The sequence below is a fragment of the Pleurodeles waltl genome, chromosome 6 (genome assembly GCF_031143425.1).
Source record: "Pleurodeles waltl isolate 20211129_DDA chromosome 6, aPleWal1.hap1.20221129, whole genome shotgun sequence".
NCBI classification, from domain to species: domain Eukaryota; kingdom Metazoa; phylum Chordata; class Amphibia; order Caudata; family Salamandridae; genus Pleurodeles; species Pleurodeles waltl.
In genome coordinates this window covers 694,957,292-694,981,440 of record NC_090445.1, presented here as the reverse complement: position 1 = coordinate 694,981,440, position 24,149 = coordinate 694,957,292, and the positions used below count along the sequence as shown (strand labels likewise).

Here is a 24,149-nt window from a genome sequence, read left to right as displayed (position 1 = left end):
GTAGGCAAACTTCAAAGAGAAGTCTTTATAGTGCACAAGGCCCTGCCCTTCCCTGGCCCCAGACACACTCTAGGGGGGTTGGAGACTGCTTTGTGTGAGGACAGGCCCAGCCCTTTTCAGGTGCAGGTGTCAGCTTCTCTAGCTCAGGAAGACCCATCAGCTGGGTGATGGGCCATCAGGATATGCAGGGTACATCTCAGCTTTCCACTGTCTAGAGTGAATGCACAAACAGCCCAACGGTCATCCTGACCCAGGTGAGTACTCATCAGACAGGCAGAGACCCAGAATGGTTAAGCAAGAAAATGCCCACTTTTGAAAAGTGGCATTTTTAAACTTACAATTCAAAAACCAACTTCACCAAAAGATGTATTTTTAAATTGTGAGTTCAGAAACACCACACTCCAAATCTCTATCTGCTCCGAATGGGAAATCACACTTAAAAGATATTTCAAGGCAACTCCCATGTCACCCCATGGGAGAGATAGGCGTTGCAACAGTAGAAGACAAAATTAACAGTATTTCACTATTAGGACATGTAAAACACACCAATACATGTCCTACCTTACACTGCAGCCTACCCATGGAGTTAGCTTGGGCCTACCTTAGGGGTGACTTACATGTAGTAAAAGGGAAGGTTTTGACCTTGCATGCGAGTACACTTGGTCGAAATGGCAGTTTAAAACTGCACCCACAGACACTGCAGTGGCAGGTCGGAGGCATGTTTACAGGGTTACTCATGTGAATGGCACAATCAATGCTGCAGGCCCACTAGTAGCATTTGATTTACAGGCCCTGGGCACACATAGTGCACTTTACTAGGGATTTACTAGTGAATCAAATATGCCAATCATGGCTAAACCAATCACCAATACAATTTAGACAGAGAGCACTTGCACTTTAGCACTGGTTAGTAGTGGTAAAGTGCCAAGAGTCCTAAAACCGGCAAAAATGAAATGTAGCACACAGTCAAAAACAGGAGGTCAGAGGCAAAAGGTTTGGGGATAAACCTGCAAAAAGATCAATTTTCAACACTAGGTTAATCGTTGATCAATAAAATAGATGGTTCATTTTCTATACTGGAACCTATGGCATTTTTATCTTACCTCACCAGAAAACCTTGATCTCTTCTTGGGAGATTGGGCCAAGCTGCTTCCTTCAAATGCTTTTCTCAGTAAGGACTCCTGACTATTTATCAATAAGTTTCTGTTTTAAAGATGGCCTAATGTCTCTGTTCCACGATGTTGCCACTCTGTTACTTTGCCTCATGCAGTCCACAAGTACATGCATAAATCATGGTGCTCAGCAGCAGCGTTTTTCATATATTTCAAGCAGACCCATCATTGCCTATAAGGCAATGAGGCGGTGGCCGATGAACTGGTCTGACATGTCAGTGTGTGGATCCTATTATTAGCTGTTTATGGGCTTGTTTCTTTATAAGTTCAAAACTATCCCAATTTGCAAACTTGAACTACTTTGTTGCTTTTTAATTCACTAATGGGGGCCATTTTTATTTTGGTGTTCGGATCTGTTTACTGTCCCAGTTCGGCCATGCCCGTCATCTGATAATATACAGAGCCAATGGGGTGAATGCAGTTCAGTGTTTACTTTAGCTTGCGATTACATCTAACGACAACAAATTAAATGACATTTGCAAATACGTGAAACTGACTTAGCCTGACGTGCCTGTTTGGATTGCTCCATGCAGTTCTGTGAGTATTTCTTGAAAACAATTTACATTATTAGTTTTCGGGGTTACTCCTGTAAGTAGCATTTTTACACACAGATTTTCCACATGGTCATCCTACTTTTTTACCAATTCGAAAATGGCCATGAAGCTCAGCACTTTCTTATACCCGTAATGCCTGTAAAATGATTGTCGCAAAAAAATATGCTAGATGTCAAGAGCTGCACACAAAATAGGACAGCCCAAATGCAGGCAGCTCACACGAAAATCCACCCACAATTGGCATTCCCAGTGGCCAAAAATCTTAGGAGTGCTCTCACAACAGGAGGAAAGCTGACTTTGTTTCGTACTGAAAGCCCCACACTTTCGAGGGTGGCATAACCATGTCAGTGGTTGTATTTTCCTGGGAAGTTGATGTCATGTTGTCAATGGATGAGTGACAGGACTTTAGTGATAGGTCTATGTCCAGCATTCTTCTTCTTGTTGCAGTCATGCTGTGGCATCAAATGTCTAGAACCACATTAATGTGCCTTAACAAATAAATGCTCCTATTTGTAAATCGTTCTCGAAATATAGTGAAGCTTGACATCGAATTATCCCTGCGTTGTAATCTTGGGCCTATGCACAACCTCCTTGTCTTCCGCTTTGGGCGTCCACATCCACTGCAATTCACTTTGCAGAATCCTGCATGTGTCCACAAACGTCTTCACCTACAACTTTCATCTCTCAGATACTAGCTCATGCCACCCTAACAGTGTGGTAATTTTCAGAATTCCCAATTTTTTTTTATCTACTGGGGCTATAAGTTCCTTGCATTTTCCACTTTATTTGCTGTCCTCTACCAGGATGGCTTTCTGTTTCAGCACCTGGATAGGAGGACCAGTGCATTCCTACTGGGATGGGGAAGGTTGCCTATCCATTTACAGGAACCATCCCCATCTCTTTCTGTGTCAACTATCTTCACTGCCTTTCAGTGTCTCCCTTTCATTCACCAAACTCAAGCTCCTGAGGCTCCAAATTGTGCAAACAATCTCCTTTCTAGCCATACTGTCCTTTACGCAAACCTGTAATGGCACCAGACGGTCAACAGTGCTGGAGCTGCTAACTTCGTCCGCAGCACGGAAGATTCCCCAATCCACCCCTGAGCCAAACTCACAACATTCTTTCACCGAGAAATACTGCCGAAAACAGTCATCTTTTACTCCTTGAGTGGCGATCCAAATTGTGTGCTGGTTAAAGGAAGGTTGAAGACCTGTGTGGAGTTAATTTTAGGTAATGCCTTATTCATTGCAAACAATGGGCTGTCCATGCTCTGGATAGTATGTCCAACATAGCTCAACGTTCTAACAAAGGGCAGTCTGCTTCTCACCTGGTGAGACTACCATACTTTCTTGTTTACAGCTTCACGATCGAACCAAAAATCAAATCTCGAAGCTTCTCGGTCTAAACATTTGTATTCGGAAATGGTATGACACCACCATATCTGACCTGGTTGTGAAATGCAAAATACATGTATTGACGTCCTTCCTCTAAACTCAGCCCATAATAACTACTTCTGAAGTCTGTCTATAGACACATGAATTGATCTGAGCTCTGCTTCCGTGGTCTCTAAACCTGGGACAGTGTATGCCAAGTGATGTTCTTCCACCCATGAAGAACCAAAGAAATCCTTGAACCTTGAAAGTGAGTGGAGGAATCGGCCTCTGAGGAACATCGAGATTTATTCAGCAGTCATTTAACACTGCATGAATCACGTTTAATCATAGTAAAAAACAGTGGTGCCCTGAACGCATTTCAGAAGTGCTGTTGCAATAAACAGAACTATTCAGAATGAAGGAATGAATGAATCAAGATATACCACTGAAGGATTTCCTGATACATGCAATTACAAGATGATAGCGTAAGTGAAGGAAATCATGTTTTGACATTTTTCATAAATAAAGTGAGGGTTGAAGTGTCGCTTAATATTAAAGGACAGAATTCCAAAGCTTAGAGGCCAGGTAAGCTAAGGTTCTGAATCCCTGTCTAGCCAATCTTAATTCCTTAAGAACATTAACAAGCTGGGACGATTCTGAACTGGTATGTATCTGATGAATGTGTGTCTTATACAGTGTCCACCTTTTGCATGAAGAGCTTTGGGGACAATACATAGAGATTTGAACATGATACATGTTTTCACAAGAAGCCTATAGAGTGAGGCTAGAGAAGGCGAAAAATAATTTGGGGCCTGATTTAGATCTTGACAGTGTCTGCCATACCGCATCGGCGGCAGGCCCGAGAAGACCCTCGAATCAGTGTTCCGCCTTCTATATTCAGAAGTATTGCGGCTGAGCCGAAGACCGCCACGACGGAGTGTTCTTCCGAGCCATCAGGCAGGTGGGTTCCTGCCAGCTGAATTTAGATGTTAAATTTGGACAGGTGGTGTCCTGCCAGTGGTTTGCTGACAGAGGGAGGACATCGCTGGACCCAGTGGACAATGCCAGTGGGCGCAGAATACAGGTAAGTAACACACACACACAATCCTTCAGATATGCGTCCCCCTACATTACACATGACACAGCCAACACAACTACGTACTCATCTACACAACCACACACACACACACATGCACTACTACACACATCATGACAGAGACTGCCACATAACAACATTCACCTGAATTCTGCATGCAGAAACACAACACAACATACACAACAATATCCACGCCATATACAAGTGGCACACGTATTGACACAACCACATCACCCACTACACCTCCCTCCACCTCACCTAGCCAATCATATCGCACACATTCATACATGTACTGACTCACATGCACAGCTCGAAGCACAACATGACAGGTCCCTTTGCAATGTGCACACATCAGCACAGTTGACAAGTGTGAATGTACCATCATTGTGTTGCGAGCATTAATTTGGCTGTTGTGTCTGTGTTGTGTACTGGTGTGTCCCGATATGTGTCTGACCCACTCGTGTCCCAGACATATGCATGTTACAGTAATTAAAAAAAATACTGTGACATGTATATGTCTTCAGTGGCCCCGGGCACATGTGCAGTGAACCCCCCAATATATACAGACAATGCCGGTTGCCTACCTCCATGTCCAGCGAGGGGGGATGTTGTGTTTTCTCCGGGGTGCCATGGCAGAAGCGACGGAGTGTCCCGTCCAGTCGTGTCCAGCTGGAAGTGGAATTGAGAGAAAAGGTGAGTTTTCTGCCCCTTTCTCCCCGAATCCGCCAAATAAGAAGTGGAGGTCAGACAGACACTTTTTGCTTGGCTGTAAAGCACATCTAAATCTGCTTGGTAGTAATTGTAGCTGGAGTCCCACCGTCAGCCACTCTTTCCTATGGCGCTGTTGCAGCATATGGGAATCCACCGCGGAGTCAGGGGGACTTGGGCAGGTTATCGTCTATGGGACCACCAACATCTAAATCCAGAAGGCCGGATAGTCATGGCGGCGGATGGGTTTTCAGACGGAAAACAAACAGCAAGACTATTACCACAAACATCTAAATCAGGCCCTAAGTCTGGGAATGTTTAAAATCAATCTAGCAGCAGTATTTTGAAACATTTGAAGAGTGTTTAGCCTGTGCCTGGGAAACCCTACATACAGGGAGTTACTTTAGTGAGAGTTTAAGGGCTTGCTCAACTGTTTTACACACAGGTATCTGAGATTAAACATTTTACAGAAAGGCTGGAGGAGTGCAAAAAAGGTTCCTACCACTTTGCTGATATGGTTTGACAATGGCAAAGTGTCATCAAAGATCATTCATAGGTTTCTGGCTGCCTGAGTGTGAGGCAGATGGCCTTCAGGTCACCATCCCAGTGAATAAGTTAAGAAGAGCTTGCCGAAGTTCAGCACCTTCCGTCTTGTTCCGCTCAGCTGCAAAATGTTTTCTTCCATCCAATAAACTATAGTTGTCATGCAATGTTGGAAATTTACATTAGTGTATTCTGCCTTTTTTGGTATTGATACCACTACTTGGGTGCTTTCTGCAGAAGATATCAAATTAAAACTGAAAGTTCCTACCATTGTGGCCCATGGAGATCCATAAATGTTAAAAAGTTTGTGGCTGTGTCCTGAACTGTGATATCCCCCATAGCTTAGAGAAAAGTGTTGTGAATCAATGGGTGGTAGAGCAACAGTTTGTTGCAGATGAATTCAATAAATCCAGTGCTGTGACCTTAGTCAATATTCCTTATAGAGTTTAAGTGAGGATTTTAGAAGAATAAATACAGAAATATATTTCAATCAACTCTCAATTTACCAATTTTAACATTAGCTGCCATCCCAGCCCATCTGGACTCTTGCTCACATAACCGGAAGATCAATGTTGAGCCTCTTTAAGTAAATATTTTTCAGAAAGCACATACTTTGGATACTCATTGGAGCTTTGTGCGCCTAAAACTTTAGAGTGCCTTTTGTCATTTCCTCTATTGACTAAAATGTTTTTACAAACATTTGACGCCTCCATGCTATCCAGTGTTATTTTCTCTGCTTTCAAGCATGCTGTCGTCGCACCAGTGCTAAAAACATAATCCGTAGCCATCCGTCTTGGTAAATGTAAGCTTATTGGTGATTACTTTTGTCATTCAACGGTTCTTACATAATATATCTAATGACTTTAACACTTGTTATGACTGTTATGCGACGTTTAACTAGGAATGACCTATTCCATTTACCACTGACCTCTACTACTGTCATGTTCAACTATTCATTCCGTGTTAAGAATATGACTGTAATCTGCCACATACAATATGCTTACTTTCCTGCATGCAGCGTTCTTGGCCTCCACACCACCATTTTTTAACTTTTCTTTTGAGATACTATTTGTCTTCTTCTCAATATGTGGATTGCATTTCCTCAGTTCACTGGCCTGTCTGCAAAACCCCCTGTAGTTTCATCTTTTATTCGTTTGTTTTGTTTTCCTTAACATAGTTAATGGCTACCTTTAACTATGTCTTTTTTCATTATAATTCAACACTTGGGCCTCAGGGCTTCTCACATCCCTCATTCTAACATCGCAGTTGTTTCAACAAATCCTCATTTCTTTCCTGTCTATTATAGGTCGCTCTCCCTCTTCTCATTCAGGGTCTGTTAGAAATAGGGTTTTTGGTTGGCAGACAGGTTGCCCTCAATCCAAGCAAGAACCCTCACTCTAGTCAGGGTAAGTCACACACAATCCAAAATCAGCCTGTGCCCACCCTCTGGTAGCTTGGCACGAGCAGTCAGGCTTAACTTAGAAGGCAATGTGTAAAGCATTTGTGCAATAAATCATACAATACCATAATATAACACCACAAAAATACACCACACAGTGCTTAGAAAAATATATAATATTTATCTGGGTATTTGCAGGTCAAAACGATCAAAGATGCAATATGAATTTGTAAAGATATCACTGAAAAGTGATATAAAGGGCCTGATTCTGACCCCGGCGGTCACGGACCGCCGGGGCCAGGGTCGGCGGGAGCACCGCCAACAGGCTGGCGGTGCTCCTCAGGACATTCTGACCGCGGCGGTTCACCCGCGGTCAGAACAGGAAAACCGGCGGTCTCCCGCCGGTTTTCCGCTGTCCTGCAGAATCCTCCATGGCGGCGCAGCTTGCTGCACCGCCATGGGGATTCTGACACCCCATACCGCCATCCTGTTCCTGGCGGGTCGCCTGCCAGGAACAGGATGGTGGTATGGGGTGTCGTGGGGCCCCCGTAAGAGGGCCCCACAAAGAATTTCAGTGTCTGCTGAGCAGACACTGAAATTCGCGACGGGTGCAACTGCACCCGTCGCACATCCTCCACTCCGCCGGCTCCATTCGGAGCCGGCATCCTCATGGAGGGGTGTTTCCCACTGGGCTGGCGGGCGGCCTTTGGAAACCCAGAATCACCGCAGCGGTCTTATGACCGCGGAGCGGCGTTCTGGAGGGGGAAACTCTGGCGGGCGGCCTCCGCCGCCCGTCAGAGTTAGAATGACCCCCAAAGTGTCTTAAGTCTTTCAAAAGCAAACAAAGTCTCTTTCAAGCACAAAGTACCTGGTTTCTGGTGAAAAATCTCCGCAAAGGGCCGCAGAAGAAGAGATACGTGGAAAAATGGTGTGTGCGTCAATTTCTCCCCAGCACACACGGACTTGTGTCGTTATTTTACATGCGGGAAGTCGTGCGTCGTTTTTCGGCGCGCGGACAGTCTCTTTCTATGGGTCGCGGGGATTACCAGATGTCCCGGGTCTGTGTGTGGATTCTCCTGCTTGTTTTCCGGCTGCGTGTCGTCCTGCGGGGCGGTGCGTCGAAGTTTCGATCTCACGGCAGGCGTTGCGTCGATTTCCCCTCTGGAAGTCGGGCGGCGTTGTCCTTGCGAGGCCGTGTGTCGAAGTTCCGGTCGTCCTGAAGGCGTCGATCAGCGTCGGTGTGTGGCGTTTTTCTAGCCGCGGAACAAGCTGTGCGTCGAAAATTTTGGCGCACGAAGCGTCCAAGTGAAAAAGAGAAGTCGTTTTGGTACTGAGACTTCAGGGAACAGGAGGCAAGCTCTATCCAAGCCCTTGGAGAGCACTTTTACAGCCAGACAAGAGTTCAGCAAGGCAGCAGGCCAACAGCAAGGCAGCAGTCCTTTGGAGAAAGCAGACAGGTGAGTCCTTTGAGCAGCCAGGCAGTTCTTCTTGGCAGGATGTAGTTTCTGGTTCAGGTTTCTTCTCCAGCAAGTGTCTGATGAGGTAGGGCAGAAGCCCTGTTTTATACTAAGTTGTGCCTTTGAAGTAGGGGTGACTTCAAAGAGTGTCTAAGAAATGCACCAAGCCCCCTTTCAGTTCAATCCTGTTTGCCAGAGTCCCAGTAGGGGGTGTGGAAGTCCTTTGTGTGAGGGCAGGCCCTCCACCCTCCCAGCCCAGGAAGACCCATTCAAAATGCAGATGTATGCATGTGAGGCTGAGTACCCTGTGTTTGGGGTGTGTCTGAGTGAATGCACAAGGAGCTGTCAACTAAACCTAGCCAGACGTGGATTGAAGGGCACAGAAAGATTTAAGTGCAAAGAAATGCTCACTTTCTAAAAGTGGCATTTCTAGAATAGTAATATTAAATCCTACTTCACCAGTCAGCAGGATTTTATATTACCATTCTGGCCATACTAAATATGACCTTCCTGCTCCTTTCAGATCAGCAGCTGCCACTTCAACAGTGTATGAGGGCAGCCCCAATGTTAGCCTATGAAGGGAGCAGGCCTCACAGTAGTGTAAAAACAAATTTAGGAGTTTTACACTACCAGGACATATAACTACACAGGTACATGTCCTGCCTTTTACCCACACTGCACCCTGCTCTAGGGGATACCTAGGGCATACATTAGGGGTGGCGTATATGTAGAAAAAGGGGAATTCTGGGCTTGGCAAGTACTTTTAAATGCCAAGTTGAAGTGGCAGTGAATCTTCACACACAGGCCTTGCAATGGCAGGCTTAAGACAAGGTTAAGGGGCTACTGAAGTGGGTGGCACAACCAGTCCTGCAGGCCCACTAGTAGCCTTTAATCTATATGCCCTAGGCATATATAGTGCACTCTACTAGGGACTTATAAGTAAATTAAATAGCCAATCATGGATAAACCAATCAATAGTACAATTTACACAGAAAGCATATGCACTTTAGCACTGGTTAGCAGTGGTAAAGTGCCCAGAGGTCAAAAGCCAACAACAACAGGTCAGAAAAAATAGGAGGAAGGAGGCAAAAAGTTTGGGGATGACCCAGTAAAAAAAGCCAGGTCCAACAGGGTCTTTTTCACTATTATGCTTCACAATATCGGTACATATTGGCTACAATGTTTTTTCAGCCTTGGAAAGGTTTAACCTGGAACAAAACATTTGTTGGTTGATTTTCTGTCACCTGTATACCTTCACAATGCATCATCATCTGATCTACACCATGTGACTCTTCACTGGAAGCCTTGACATGTTGGACTAAGTGAATGAGAACATTCCCTGAGGTTTTTCACAATAATGATATACTACATGTGGAGTTACTGTATTTGTTAAAATCCCTTAACCCCTCCGCTGCCAGACCTTTTCCCCCTCAGGTGCCAAGCCTTTTTTTGGCTGTTTGGGGCAGTTCCCTCTTAGGCCCTCATAACTTTTTGTCCACATGAGCTACCCATGCCAAATTTACGACTATTCTTTCCAACATCCTAGGGATTCTAGAGGTACCAAGACTTTGTGGGTTCCCCTAAAGGAGACCAAGAAATTAGCCAAAATACAGCAAAAATTTGTTTTTTTTCAAACAAATGGGAAAAAGGGCTCCGGAAGAAGGTTTGTGGTTTTTTCCCTGAAAATGGCATCAACAAAGGGTTTGCAGTGCTAAAATCACCATCTTCCCAGCTTTCAGGAACAGGCAGACTTGAATCAGAAAACCCAATTTTTCAAAACAATTTGGGCATTTTACTGGGACATACCCATGTTTTACAATTTTTTGTGCTTTCAGCCTCCTTCCCGTTAGTGACAGAAATGGGTGTGAAACCAATGCTGTATCCCAGAAAGCAAAACACTTCTGAAAAGTAGACAAAATTCTGAATTCAGCAAGGGGTCAGTTAGGTAGATCCTGCAAGGTTTTCCTACAGAAAATAACAGCTGAAATAAAAAATATTGAAATTGAGCTGATAAAAACAACCATTTCTGTCCACGTTTTCTTCTTTAACTTTTTCCTGCTATGGCAGATTTTTTAAAGCAATATACTGATTGCGGGGATATATAGGGCTTGTAGGTTCATCAAGAACCTTAGGTACCCTGATCCAATAAATGAGCTGTACCTTGCAATGGGTTTTCATTCAATACCGGGTATACAGCAGATCATTTGCTGAAATATAAAGATTGAAAAATAGGTATCAAGAAAACCTTTGTATTTTTAAAATGGGCACAAGATAAGGTGTTGCGAAGCAGTGGTTATTTGCATGTCTCTGAATTCCAGGGTGCCCATACTAGCATGTGAATTACAGGGCATTTCTCAAATAGACTTATTTTTTGCACACTGTCTTACATTTGGAAGAAAAAATGTAGAGAAAGACAAGGGGCAATAACACTTGTTTTGCTATTCTGTATTCCCTCAAGTCTCCCAATAAAAATGGTACCTCACTTGTGTGGGTAGGCATTATGCTCGTGACAGGAAATGCAACATGGACACATCACATCTTTACATTGAAATCTGACGTGTTTTTCACAAACTTCCTAGCTGTAGATTTTGGCCTCTAGCTCTCATGGCACCTAGGGAAACCTACCAAACCTGTGCATTTTCCAAAACTAGACACCTAGGGGAATCCAGGATGGGGTGACTTGTGGGGCTGTCACCAGGTTCTGTTACTCAGAATCCTTTGCAAACCTCATAATTTGTCCCAAAAAACACTTTTTCCCTCACATTTCGGTGACAGAAAGTTCTGGAATGTGAGAGGAACCACAAATTTTGTTCCACCTAGCATTCCCACAAGTCTCCCGATACAAATGGTACCTCACTTGAGTGGGTAGGCCTAGTGCCCGCGAAAGGACATGCCCCAAAACCCTATCTGGACACATCAAAATTATCAAAAACAATACTGCCTGTTTTTGCGGTTGGGGGAGGGACGCCTGCATTTTTGGTCCTGGGCTCAGCAGCCATACCGGGAAACTTACCAAACCCAGACATTTCTGAAAACTAGACCCCCAAGGGAGTCCAGGGACGTGTGACTTGCGTGGATCCCCCAGTGTTTTCTTACCCAGAATCCTCATCAAACCTCAAATTTGGCTAAAAAATCACATTTGTACCACATTTCTGTGTGGGATCATCGCACCAGAACAAATATCCTACCACCCAACGTTTCCTGCAGTCTCCTGGAAAAAATGATACCTCACTTGTGTAGGTAGGCCAAGTGCCTGTGACAGGGAAGAGCCAAAAACATGTCGAAATTGAGGGGGAACCAAAGCGGGTCCGAAAGGGCAGTTTGAAAAAAAAAAAATTTAGGCTGACAAGTAGGGCAGAATTTATATTGGTATAGATGAGACAATCCTGGGTGGTAGGATTTTTGTGGAATTCTGCAGATTTCGGATGTTCCATCACAAAAATGTGGGAAAAATGTGTGATTCCCAGCAACGTTGGAGGTTTGCAGGGCATTGTGGGTAAGAAAATGGTGCAGGGTGCATGTGAAGCACACCAACCTGGACTCACCCAGATTTTTAGTTTTCAGATGTGTCTAGGTCTTGTGGATTTTTCTATATGGCAGAGTCCCAAAGTCCAAAAAGTGCAGCCCTCACCATTCCAAGTGGAACAAGTTTGAGAGTTAGCCAAGCTCTCATGGCCCAAATGTAAAACCAAAACTCAAAATAATCAAATGACCTCTTGCTTGCCATGGGATAAGATGTTTCAGTGTGCGGGGGGAGAGCTGAAAGACTGTTACCCCTGTGGAATTGCATTTCTCCTGGAACCATTTTGGTTCTAGTGGGCCCGATGATACACAATGACGCGATATTAGGCACATAGGACATATTGTGCAAGTTCCTTGTTTTAGACTTTCAATCCATATATGGTAAGTTAAGAAGGATTACTGATAAATCATGAGTGCAGTGTTGCAAAATTTATCATGAGTTCATATCAAGAACCAATTAAATGTATTAATGTGCTTGTGGTTTAATAGTATAAAAGATTCTGTATTACTTCCTTATTCAGACTGTCTGAGCTTGATCTCTTATGCTGTTCAGTCTCCGTGTACACGTATTAAACTACTTTATCTTACCAGAAGAGCAGGTTGGTCTTTGGCTTTGTGTCCTGAATTGTCTTGAACAGATTTGGCTTTGACATTTTGGTGAAAAATGCGGTGTTCGGATTGACGGTCTCCCCAGCCCCTCTCCTGCCTCTGTGTGGGAGGGCGACGGCATAGCTGGACGGGCCCCTCCTAGACAAGGAGCTGGGGCTGTCGTGAGTATCTGTCACTTCCTTGTGACTGCGTATGTTTGGAAAGATTAAAAGAAAAACAGGGAGGAAGTAGTGCTACATGGAATATCGATTTTCATTTATTGATGGAGCTGTGGATAGTTTGTATATATGCTATTCTTTGTAGCCTGCTCTACTTTCTGGTTATGTTTCTTATTTGTTATTGTTGGCATACTGATGTTCCTTCCCCTCAACTTCCCGGCACCTCGTTCGCACCCTCCAGTGTTGGCCTTTCGCCGGCTTCTGGAATTCTGTATTAATATTATTGTTTCTGGTTTGTTGCACAACTTTCTTCCTGCTTTTATTTAAATGCGTAAAATTTGTGTCGGATACGTTTTGTGCTTTATTTTAGCCAGTGAAGCTGCGTAGGTTAGACAGCTGGTAGACTTGTCTTGAGGCACAGCGGCCACGGCATACACCAAGGTAGGGTTGATGTACATGTCATTGTCATCTCTAGCCGGAGGGGCTCAAGAGAAACGGGTGCCAATCTCTAGCCGGAGGGGTTGGAGAGGAATACTCTGGCCAGAAGGGGTGATAACTTTAGGATTACACCCCAGTATTGCAGGCAGGAAGTGCCCGGGTGTTGGTGGGTGGTAGTTCTCCACTCCATTGGAGCAGGCAGGTGGTGCCGGGCTCTTATCATGTTGTTTCCATTATAGGTTACAGTGAAGACCTTTGCTCATTTTTGCTTTCCACAGGATTGCTGTTTCTTTGCAGGCCACAAGTGTGATGTGCGCTGATGTTAGAATGTGCTACGGTTGAATAGCACGTACAACCTTGTGAGCGTTGATTGCAATGTTCATAATGTGAGGTGTTATATGAGTTGAATGACTGCATGCACTTTAGGCGATGAGTGTGAGGACTGTGCCGAAATTTTTATGAATGGATGGGTCCCCTGGTTTACCTCACTGACCTAATAATGGGGTGTATTGACACATAGTAAAGTGATGGTTTAAAGCTGCTATTTGACCAGGACCCAGAGTGTGGGGGTGGGTGCGTGACGTTATCCCTATACCAACTTATTACTGCGACGGCTCTAGGGACCAGGAGGCAGACAATACTACGCTTGTGCTGCTACAGGGACATAGGCGACGATTACATTGTTTGGCTCCTATACACCATACTCTACAATTATAATACACCAATGCAAAGGGTGGGAGGCACTACCGTTGTTCAGGGCCAGTACCTGTTTTGTGTTAATGTTGTCCTAAGTGTGTTTGCGTGCACTGTTCACCACCTGTGCAGGATAGCAAGGGTGTGGAATTCTTGCCTTTTTTTCCTGATCTTTCTGTCACCTTTTCTTCATCTCAAGGACGCCAGTCACTCACCACCTTGGGCACCTATCTATCTCCAACTTGTGCATGCTTACGGTGAACAAGACAGACTGTACTGTGATATGATTGTGATCAAACTCTCTGCTACACTAATAACAATTGTGATTGGCAGTGACTCTCTGAGCATGTGAAAGCACCCACTATCTACCCCCTCATGTGTCATTGGGTATGAGCGGCAAGGACAGCCTGCTGACAGCCTCTTGTTTTCCGGTGTGACTGACTTGTTGCAGTAACTTTGGGAGGGACAGGCGCAATTTAATTATGGGGAACCCCCTTATCAAAGACAACCCCAACACACACCAACCGACTCCCCCAAAGGACTCACCTGCACATCAAGTAGCGGTAAAACAACTCCTCAGCACACCTCTGGACCTGTGAAAGTCCCAGAAGGACTGCTGTGCTGCTCTGCAAGAAGGACATGTTACTATGTTGCCTTGTCTCCCTGCTACCTGAGCGAAAAGCCTGGACCTGCATCTTGAACCTAGGACTACCAGAGTGACTCCAAGGGCTAGTTGGCTGGCCTCCTGATCAGAGCCTCAGGGAAAGACCCCATCCACCTTAAGTCCAGCACCTGGACTCTGTCTACTCTGGGTCCTATTCCCAAGTGGTGCCGCCCTAATCCTGGACCCTTGAAAGTGGGCTGAGGGGTGATCTACCAGCACATTTGTGGTCCTGTGAAGCAGAACCACTGGAGCACGGCACATCTCTGCTAGGAGCTGATGCTGCAAAACACACCCCCAACACTGAACCTTACATCGGGGCCCACAGTTTACTCTAAACCACCGCTGCGTGATGCATCCTGGACGCAGACCTATGCATTGCAAGCCCCTTGTCAACAGCATCCTCAATAACTCCTCAGAACAGGTGTTGTGCGACACATCTCACAATGCTTTGAAAAGCAGGACTTAAGGTATTTTGTTCAGCTGGCCTAATCTGGTCCATGCATCCAGACAATGCCCAATGGGTCAGCCTGTACTTGTGACTTTGTCCCAGTCCAGTGCAATCAGGTAACCACTGTTGGCGCTTTGTGCGTCTAGGCACTATTTTTACCTAAAATTTAAAAAATGCATATCTCCAGTTCTACTGATTGGAATTTTGTCGACTGGGATCAAATAATGTATTAAATGGCAATGGGGTGGGATTTTTCCTGTGTTGTGTTTTCACTTTATTACTTCTTGAAGTACTGCATAAACACCTTACCCGTTTCCTCTAGGTTAAGCCTGACTGCAATTGTGTCAAGCTACCAGATGGTTGAGGTTAATTTGGGATTTGCTTGTGTCTCACCCTGACAGAGATTGTGGTTGCTACTTGAGAAGGTTTCTCCCCCCCCCCAACCAGTAACCCACTTTTCAACGCTATTAAAAAAATGGGAGTTCAGTAACAAGTTTCATCGTAAGTGTATCCATCAGCAAAAAAATATACCCCAATTAACCAATCGTTTAGCTTATTCCTATTATCCATTCCTTGTCACAAGACAATAGACTTTCCATTCTGCATTCATGAGTGAACGATCTTACAATTGCACCATTTTGACTCGGTAGCAACTATCAGCTAAAGGGTGCTTCTCTGTTTCTCTCTGCCTTAATACCTTTTAATAAGACAGAGCTCTATCATGGTCCTCTTACCTACATGTATATTTTGAAGATGGTCACTCTGATGGAGTCTTTAACACAACTAACGTTCTTTATGATTGCTAATAGGTGCACATGCCGTAATTGCTCATAAAATCTAAAATAGGATGAATAGGCTGCATTATACACTACATTATGTGTGAAGTCTTGAAATCAGACGATATAACGCTTGGATGAATCGACGTAGTCACAAAACATGGGTTGGCTGACAGTTGATACCCAGTGGACTTAGTATGAAGTGTGTTGAGCCAGAGCCGCCATTCACTAGTGAGTGGCTGACACAAAGCTCCTCTCTGTGTATTTGCTTTTTGTTCATCATTTGAGCACCAGCAGGTATCTAACACTACCTTTAGATAGTCCTAAAACACGCGAGATGTCTGCATTGTGTTCTCTAATTCCCTTTTATACCCTTGCTGCCCTGCTAACCCACAATCCTTTTGTTGCCTTTGCTATTTTTTCAAACACTGATTGTAGGAAAGTACCATCTTGCCTGGCATGTTACCCCCATTTTTCACTGTACATATGTTGTTTTAGTTGTATGTGTCACTGGGACCCTGGTAACCCAGGGCCCCAGTGCTCATAAGTGTGCCTGAATGTGTTACCTGTGTAGTGACTAACTGTCTCACTGAGGCTCTGCTAATCAGAACCTCAGTGGTTATGCTCTCTCATTTCTTTCCAAATTGTCACTAACAGGCTAGTGACCATTTTTACCAATTTACATTGGCTTACTGGAACACCCTTATAATTCCCTAGTATATGGTACTGAGGTACCCAGGGTATTGGGGTTCCAGGAGATCCCTATGGGCTGCAGCATTTCTTTTGCCACCCATAGGGAGCTCTGAAAATTCTTACACAGGCCTGCCACTGCAGCCTGAGTAAAATAACGTCCACGTTATTTCACAGCCATTTTACACTGCACTTAAGTAACTTATAAGTCACCTATATGTCTAACCTTTACCTGGTAAAGGTTAGGTGCAAAGTTACTTAGTGTGAGGGCACCCTGGCACTAGCCAAGGTGCCCCCACATTGTTCAGAGCCAATTCCCTGAACTTTGTGAGTGCGGGGACACCATTACACGCGTGCACTACATATAGGTCACTACCTATATGTAGCTTCACAATGGTAACTCCGAATATGGCCATGTAACATGTCTATGATCATGGAATTGCCCCCTCTATGCCATCCTGGCATAGTTGGCACAATCCCATGATCCCAGTGGTCTGTAGCACAGACCCTGGTACTGCCAAACTGCCCTTCCTGGGGTTTCACTGCAGCTGCTGCTGCTGCCAACCCCTCAGACAGGCATCTGCCCTCCTGGGGTCCAGCCAGGCCTGGCCCAGGATGGCAGAACAAAGAACTTCCTCTGAGAGAGGGTGTGACACCCTCTCCCTTTGGAAAATGGTGTGAAGGCAGGGGAGGAGTAGCCTCCCCCAGCCTCTGGAAATGCTTTCTTGGGCACAGATGTGCCCAATTCTGCATAAGCCAGTCTACACCGGTTCAGGGACCCCTTAGCCCCTGCTCTGGCGCGAAACTGGACAAAGGAAAGGGGAGTGACCACTCCCCTGACCTGCACCTCCCCTGGGAGGTGTCCAGAGCTCCTCCAGTGTGCTCCAGACCTCTGCCATCTTGGAAACAGAGGTGCTGCTGGCACACTGGACTGCTCTGAATGGCCAGTGCCACCAGGTGACGTCAGAGACTCCTGCTGATAGGCTCCTTCAGGTGTTAGTAGCCTATCCTCTCTCCTAGGTAGCCAAACCCTCTTTTCTGGCTATTTAGGGTCTCTGTCTCTGGGGAAACTTTAGATAACGAATGCAAGAGCTCATCCGAGTTCCTCTGCATCTCTCTCTTCACCTTCTGATAAGGAATCGACTGCTGACCGCGCTGGAAGCCTGCAAACCTGCAACATAGTAGCAAAGACGACTACTGCAACTCTGTAACGCTGATCCTGCCGCCTTCTCGACTGTTTTCCTGCTTGTGCATGCTGTGGGGGTAGCCTGCCTCCTCTCTGCACCAGAAGCTCCGAAGAAATCTCCCGTGGGTCGACGGAATCTTCCCCCTGCAACCGCAGGCACCAAAAAGCTGCATTACCGGTCCCTTGGGTCTCCTCTCAGCACGACGAGCGAGGTCCCTCGAATCCAGCGACTCTGTCCAAGTGACCCCCACAGTCCAGTGACTCTTCAGCCCAAGTTTGGTAGAGGTAAGTCCTTGCCTCACCTCGCTGGGCTGCATTGCTGGGAACCGGGACTTTGCAGCTACTCCGGCCCCTGTGCACTTCCGGCGGAAATCCTTTGTTCACAGCCAAGCCTGGGTCCACGGCACTCTAACCTGCATTGCACGACTTTCTAAGTTGGTCTCCGGCGACGTGGGACTCCTTTGTGCAACTTCGGCGAGCACCGTTTCACGCATCCTTGTAGTGCCTGTTTCTGGCACTTCTCCGGGTTCTACCTGCTTCAGTGAGGGCTCTTTGTCTTGCTCGACATCCCTTCTCTCTTCAGGTCCAATTTGCGACCTCCTGGTCCCTCCTGGGCCCCAGCAGCGTCCAAAAACGCCAAATGCACGATTTGCAGCTAGCAAGGCTTGTTGGCGTTCTTTCGGCGGGAAAACACTTCTGCACAACTCTCCACGGCGAGAGGGATCCGTCCACCAAAGGGGAAGTCTCTAGCCCTTTTTGTTTCTGCAGAAACCTCAGCTTCTTCTGTCCAGTAGAAGCTTCTTTGCACCCGCAGCTGGCATTTCCTGGGCATCTGCCCATCTCCGACTTGCTTGTGACTTTTGGACTTGGTCCCCTTGTTCCACAGGTACCCTAGATTGGAAATCCACAGTTGTTGCATTGCTGGTTTGTGTCTTTCCTGCATTATTCCTGTAACACGACTACTTTGTCCTTAGGGGAACTTTAGTGCACTTTGCACTCACTTTTCAGGGTCTTGGGGAGGGTTATTTTTCTAACTCTCACTATTTTCTAATAGTCCCAGCGACCCTCTACAAGGTCACATAGGTTTGGGGTCCATTCGTGGTTCGCATTCCACTTTTGGAGTATATGGTTTGTGTTGCCCCTATCCCTATGTTTCCCCATTGCATCCTATTGTAACTATACATTGTTTGCACTGTTTTCTAAGACTATACTGCATATTTTTGCTATTGTGTATATATATCTTGTGTATATTTCCTATCCTCTCACTGAGGGTACACTCTAAGATACTTTGGCATATTGTCATAAAAATAAAGTACCTTTATTTTTAGTATAACTGTGCATTGTGTTTTCTTATGATATTGTGCATATGACACTAAGTGGTACTGTAGTAGCTTCACACGTCTCCTAGTTCAGCCTAAGCTGCTCTGCTAAGCTACCATTATCTATCAGCCTAAGCTGCTAGACACCCTATACACTAATAAGGGATAACTTGTCCTGGTGCAAGGTGCAAGTACCCCTTGGTACTCACTACAAGCCAGTCCAGCCTCCTACATTGGTTGTGCAGTGGTGGGATAAGTGCTTGAGACTACTTACCACTCTTGTCATTGTACTTTTCATAAGAGAAAAATATACAAAACAAGGTCAGTGTATATACACATAGCCAAAAAGTTTTGCATTTCCTCTTTTCACTCTTTTCTAAGTGCTGAAAAGTACTTCTAAACTTTCAAAAAGTTCTTAAAAGTTTTTAAAGTTTTTTTCTGTCTTTCCAAAAAGTTCTGAAAACTTTTTTCTCTTTTTCTATCACTTTAACTCTCTCTAAAAATGTCTGGCACAGGCCAAAATGTTGATCTGTCCAAACTTGCATATGACAACCTTAGCTGGAAAAGAGCAAGGAGTCTCTGTATAGAGAGAGGTTTGAGTGTAGGGAAGAATCCTTCCTTGGAACTGTTACTTAACATGCTTAGAGAACAGGATAAGGCCATAGGTGCCTCATCTGTTGAAAAAGTACCTAATAGTTCTCAATCTGATTCAGGGACTCCCCCAGGAAAAGATTCAGGAAAGAAACTTCCTAGCCTGCCCATTACTAGACAATCTAGCATAGATGGTAATGATGATGAGCCACACCATATAAATAGTGTTGTCTCACATCATAGCAAAAGCATTTATTCTCACCATACTGGTAGTAATGTTTCTGTTAACCAAGCTGTTAGGGTGGCTTCTGTAAGGGACAGGTCTCCTTCTGTTCATTCCCATCATAGCTCTGTTTCTAGGAATGTCCCTCCCACCAACCCTGATGACAGAATGTTAGAGAGGGAACTCAATAAGTTGAGGGTGGAACAAACCAGACTGAAGCTTAAAAAGCAACAGCTGGATTTGGATAGACAGTCTTTTGAATTAGAGAAGGAAAGACAGAAGTTGGGTTTAGATACCCATGGTGGCAGCAGTAGTATTCCCCATAGTCATCCTGCAAAAGAGCATGATTCCAGGAATCTGCACAAGATAGTTCCCCATTATAAGGAGGGGGATGACATTAACAAGTGGTTTGCTGCACTTGAGAGGGCCTGTGTTGTACAGGATGTCCCTCAAAGGCAGTGGGCTGCTATCCTATGGCTATCATTTAGTGGAAAAGGTAGGGATAGGCTCCTTACTGTGAAAGAAAATGATGCTAATAATTTCCAAGTTCTTAAGAATGCACTCCTGGATGGTTATGGCTTAACCACTGAACAGTACAGGATAAAGTTCAGAGAGACCAAAAAGGAGTCTTCACAAGACTGGGTTGATTTCATTGACCATTCAGTGAAGGCCTTGGAGGGGTGGTTACATGGCAGTAAAGTTACTGATTATGACAGCCTGTATAACTTAATCCTGAGAGAGCATATTCTTAATAATTGTGTGTCTGATTTGTTGCACCAGTACTTGGTGGACTCTGATCTGACCTCTCCCCAAGAATTGGGAAAGAAGGCAGACAAATGGGTCAGAACAAGAGTGAACAGAAAAGTTCATACAGGGAGTGACAAAGATGGCAACAAAAAGAAGGATGGTAAGTCTTCTGACAAGGGTGGGGACAAATCTAAAAATGAGTCCTCATCAGGCCCACAAAAACACTCTGGTGGGGGTGGTGGGTCCAAATCCTCCTTTAATCAGAACAAGGAAAAGAAACCATGGTGCTATTTATGTAAAATAAAAGGCCATTGGACAACAGATCCCAGTTGTCCAAAGAAAGGCACCACTGCTCCTACCACTACAACCCCTACTGCTACACCTAGTGTCCCTACTAATAGCAGTGGTGGTGGGAGCAAACCTACTAATAGCCAATCCAAGGGAGTAGCTGGGCTCACTTTTGGTAATTTAGTTGGGGTTGGTCTGATTAGGGAGACCACAGAGGCTACTTTAGTCTCTGAAGGGGCTATTGATTTAGCCACTTTGGTTGCTTGCCCCCATAACTTGGAGAAGTACAAGCAACTAACCCTAATAAATGGTGTTGAGGTCCAGGCCTACAGGGACACAGGTGCCAGTGTCACAATGGTGATTGAGAAACTGGTGCACCCTGAACAACACATACTTGGACACCAGTACCAAGTAACCGATGCTCACAACATAACACAAAGCCACCCCATGGCTGTTGTAAATCTCAACTGGGGGGGGGTAACTGGTCCAAAGAAAGTTGTGGTAGCTTCAGATTTACCTGTAGACTGTCTATTAGGGAATGATTTGGAGACATCAGCTTGGTCAGATGTGGAGTTGGAGGCCCATGCAGCAATGCTGGGCATCCCAGGGCATATTTTTGCTTTGACAAGGGCTCAGGCCAAAAAGCAAAAAGGACAGGGAAGCTTGGATCCTGGAACAATGGACCAAGTGCTCCCTAAAGCTAGGGCTAGTAGAAGCAAACCACTTCCTACTATCCCTCCCTCTACAGTGGATTCAACTTCTGAGGAAGAAGAATTCCCTCCCTGTGCAGAACCTACACCAGAGGAGCTGGAAGCAGACACTGCTGAGCTTTTGGGTGAAGGGGGGCCTGCCAGAGAGGAGCTGAGTGTGGCACAGCAAACCTGTCCCACATTAGAGGGTCTCAGACAGCAAGCTGTCAAACAGGCTAATGGGGATGTCAGTGACTCTCACAGGGTTTACTGGGAGGACAACCTCTTGTACACTGAGCATAGGGATCCTAAACCTGGAGCTGCCAGGAGATTAGTGATTCCTCAGGAGTACAGAAAGTTCCTCCTAACACTGGCACATGACATTCCCTTAGCTGGGCATCTAGGACAAATGAAAACTTGGGACAGGCTTGTTCCCCTGTTTCACTGGCCTAGAATGTCTGAGGACACAAAGGAATTTTGTAAGTCCTGTGAAACCTGTCAAGCCAGTGGCAAGACAGGTGGCACCCCAAAGGCACCCCTTATCCCACTGCCTGTGGTTGGGGTTCCCTTTGAAAGGGTAGGGGTTGACATAGTTGGCCCCCTTCACCCTCCTACTGCTTCAGGCAATAGATTTATCTTGGTGGTAGTGGACCATGCCACAAGATATCCTGAAGCTATTCCTTTAAGGACCACTACAGCACCTGCAGTGGCAAAGGCCCTCCTGGGAATATTTTCCAGGGTGGGCTTCCCAAAGGAAGTGGTATCAGACAGAGGAAGCAATTTCATGTCTGCATACTTAAAGGCCATGTGGAAGGAGTGTGGTGTAACGTACAAGTTCACAACACCCTATCATCCACAAACAAATGGACTGGTGGAGAGATTTAATAAAACTCTCAAAGGCATGATTATGGGTCTCCCTGAAAAACTCCGCAGGAGATGGGATATCCTTCTACCATGCCTCCTTTTTGCCTACAGGGAGGTACCCCAGAAAGGAGTGGGCTTCAGCCCCTTTGAACTTCTTTTTGGACACCCTGTTAGGGGTCCACTCACACTTGTAAAGGAGGGTTGGGAACAACCTGTAAAAGCTCCTAAGCAGGATATTGTGGATTATGTACTTGGCCTCAGATCAAGGATGGCTGAGTACATGAAAAAGGCCAGTAAAAACCTTCAGGCCAGCCAAGAGCTCCAGAAGCAATGGCATGATCAGAAGGCTGTTTTGGTTCAGTACCAACCAGGGCAGAAAGTGTGGGTCTTGGAGCCTGTGGCCCCAAGAGCACTCCAAGATAAATGGAGTGGTCCCCACACAATTGTTGAAAAGAAGGGAGAAGTCACCTATTTAGTTGACTTAGGCACTGCCAGGAGTCCCCTTAGGGTGCTCCATGTCAACCGCCTGAAACCCTACTATGACAGGGCTGATCTCACCCTGCTCATGGCAACTGATGAGGGACAGGAAGAAGACAGTGATCCTCTACCTGATCTCTTCTCTTCCACAGATCAAGATGCTCTTGTGGAAGGTGTAGTTTTGGCTGATTGTCTTACTGCTGAGCAGAAAGATAATTGCATAAATCTCCTAGATCAATTTTCAGAACTCTTCTCTACTGTGCCAGGCACCACTTCTTGGTGTGAGCACACTATAGATACTGGAGACAGTTTACCTGTCAAAAGTAAGATCTATAGGCAGCCTGACCATGTCAGGGACTGCATAAAGCAAGAAGTTCAGAAAATGTTGGAACTAGGAGTGGTTGAGCACTCTGACAGTCCATGGGCTTCTCCTGTTGTACTGGTACCAAAACCCAATTCTAAAGATGGAAAGAAGGAAATGCGGTTTTGTGTAGACTATAGAGGTCTCAACTTGGTAACCAAAACTGATGCTCACCCTATACCCAGGGCAGATGAGCTTATAGATACACTGGCATCTGCCAAGTATCTAAGCACTTTTGATTTGACTGCAGGGTATTGGCAGATCAAATTATCAGAAGATGCTAAACCTAAGACTGCATTTTCTACCATTGGAGGACATTACCAGTTTACTGTAATGCCTTTTGGTTTGAAAAATGCACCTGCCACTTTTCAGAGGTTGGTGAACACAGTCCTGCAAGGGCTGGAAGCTTTCAGTGCAGCATATTTGGACGATATAGCTGTCTTTAGCTCCAGCTGGGATGATCACCTGGTCCACCTATGGAAAGTTTTGGAGGCCCTGCAAAAGGCAGGCCTCACTATCAAGGCTTCAAAGTGCCAGATAGGGCAGGGTAAGGTGGTTTATCTGGGACACCTTGTTGGTGGGGAACAGATTGCACCACTTCAGGGGAAAATCCAAACTATTAGTGATTAGGTTCCCCCTACCACTCAGACTCAGGTGAGAGCCTTCCTAGGCCTCACTGGGTATTACAGGAGGTTCATTAAGAACTATGGCTCCATTGCAGCCCCTCTTAATGACCTCACATCCAAGAAAATGCCTAAAAAGGTATTATGGACAGCAAGCTGTCAGAACTTTTGAGGAGCTGAAGCAGGCCATGTGCTCTGCACCTGTCCTGAAAAGCCCTTGTTACTCTAAAAAATTCTATGTCCAAACTGATGCATCTGAATTAGGAGTAGGGGCAGTCCTATCACAACTTAATTCTGAGGGCCAGGATCAACCTGTTGCTTTTATTAGTAGGAGGTTGACCCCTAGAGAAAAGCGTTGGTCTGCCATTGAGAGGGAGGCCTTTGCTGTGGTCTGGGCTCTGAAGAAGTTGAGGCCATACCTGTTTGGCACTCACTTCATTGTTCAGACAGACCACAAACCTCTACTTTGGCTAAAACAAAT

The 24,149-nt window shown here is 45.4% G+C and overlaps 1 protein-coding gene across 1 annotated transcript in view; it reads left to right on the top strand.

The window, feature by feature from the left end:
- LOC138300177 (disintegrin and metalloproteinase domain-containing protein 9-like) overlaps nucleotides 1-24,149 on the top strand; it is a 587,087-nt gene that overhangs the window by 60,796 nt on the left and 502,142 nt on the right. The window lies entirely within an intron of this gene.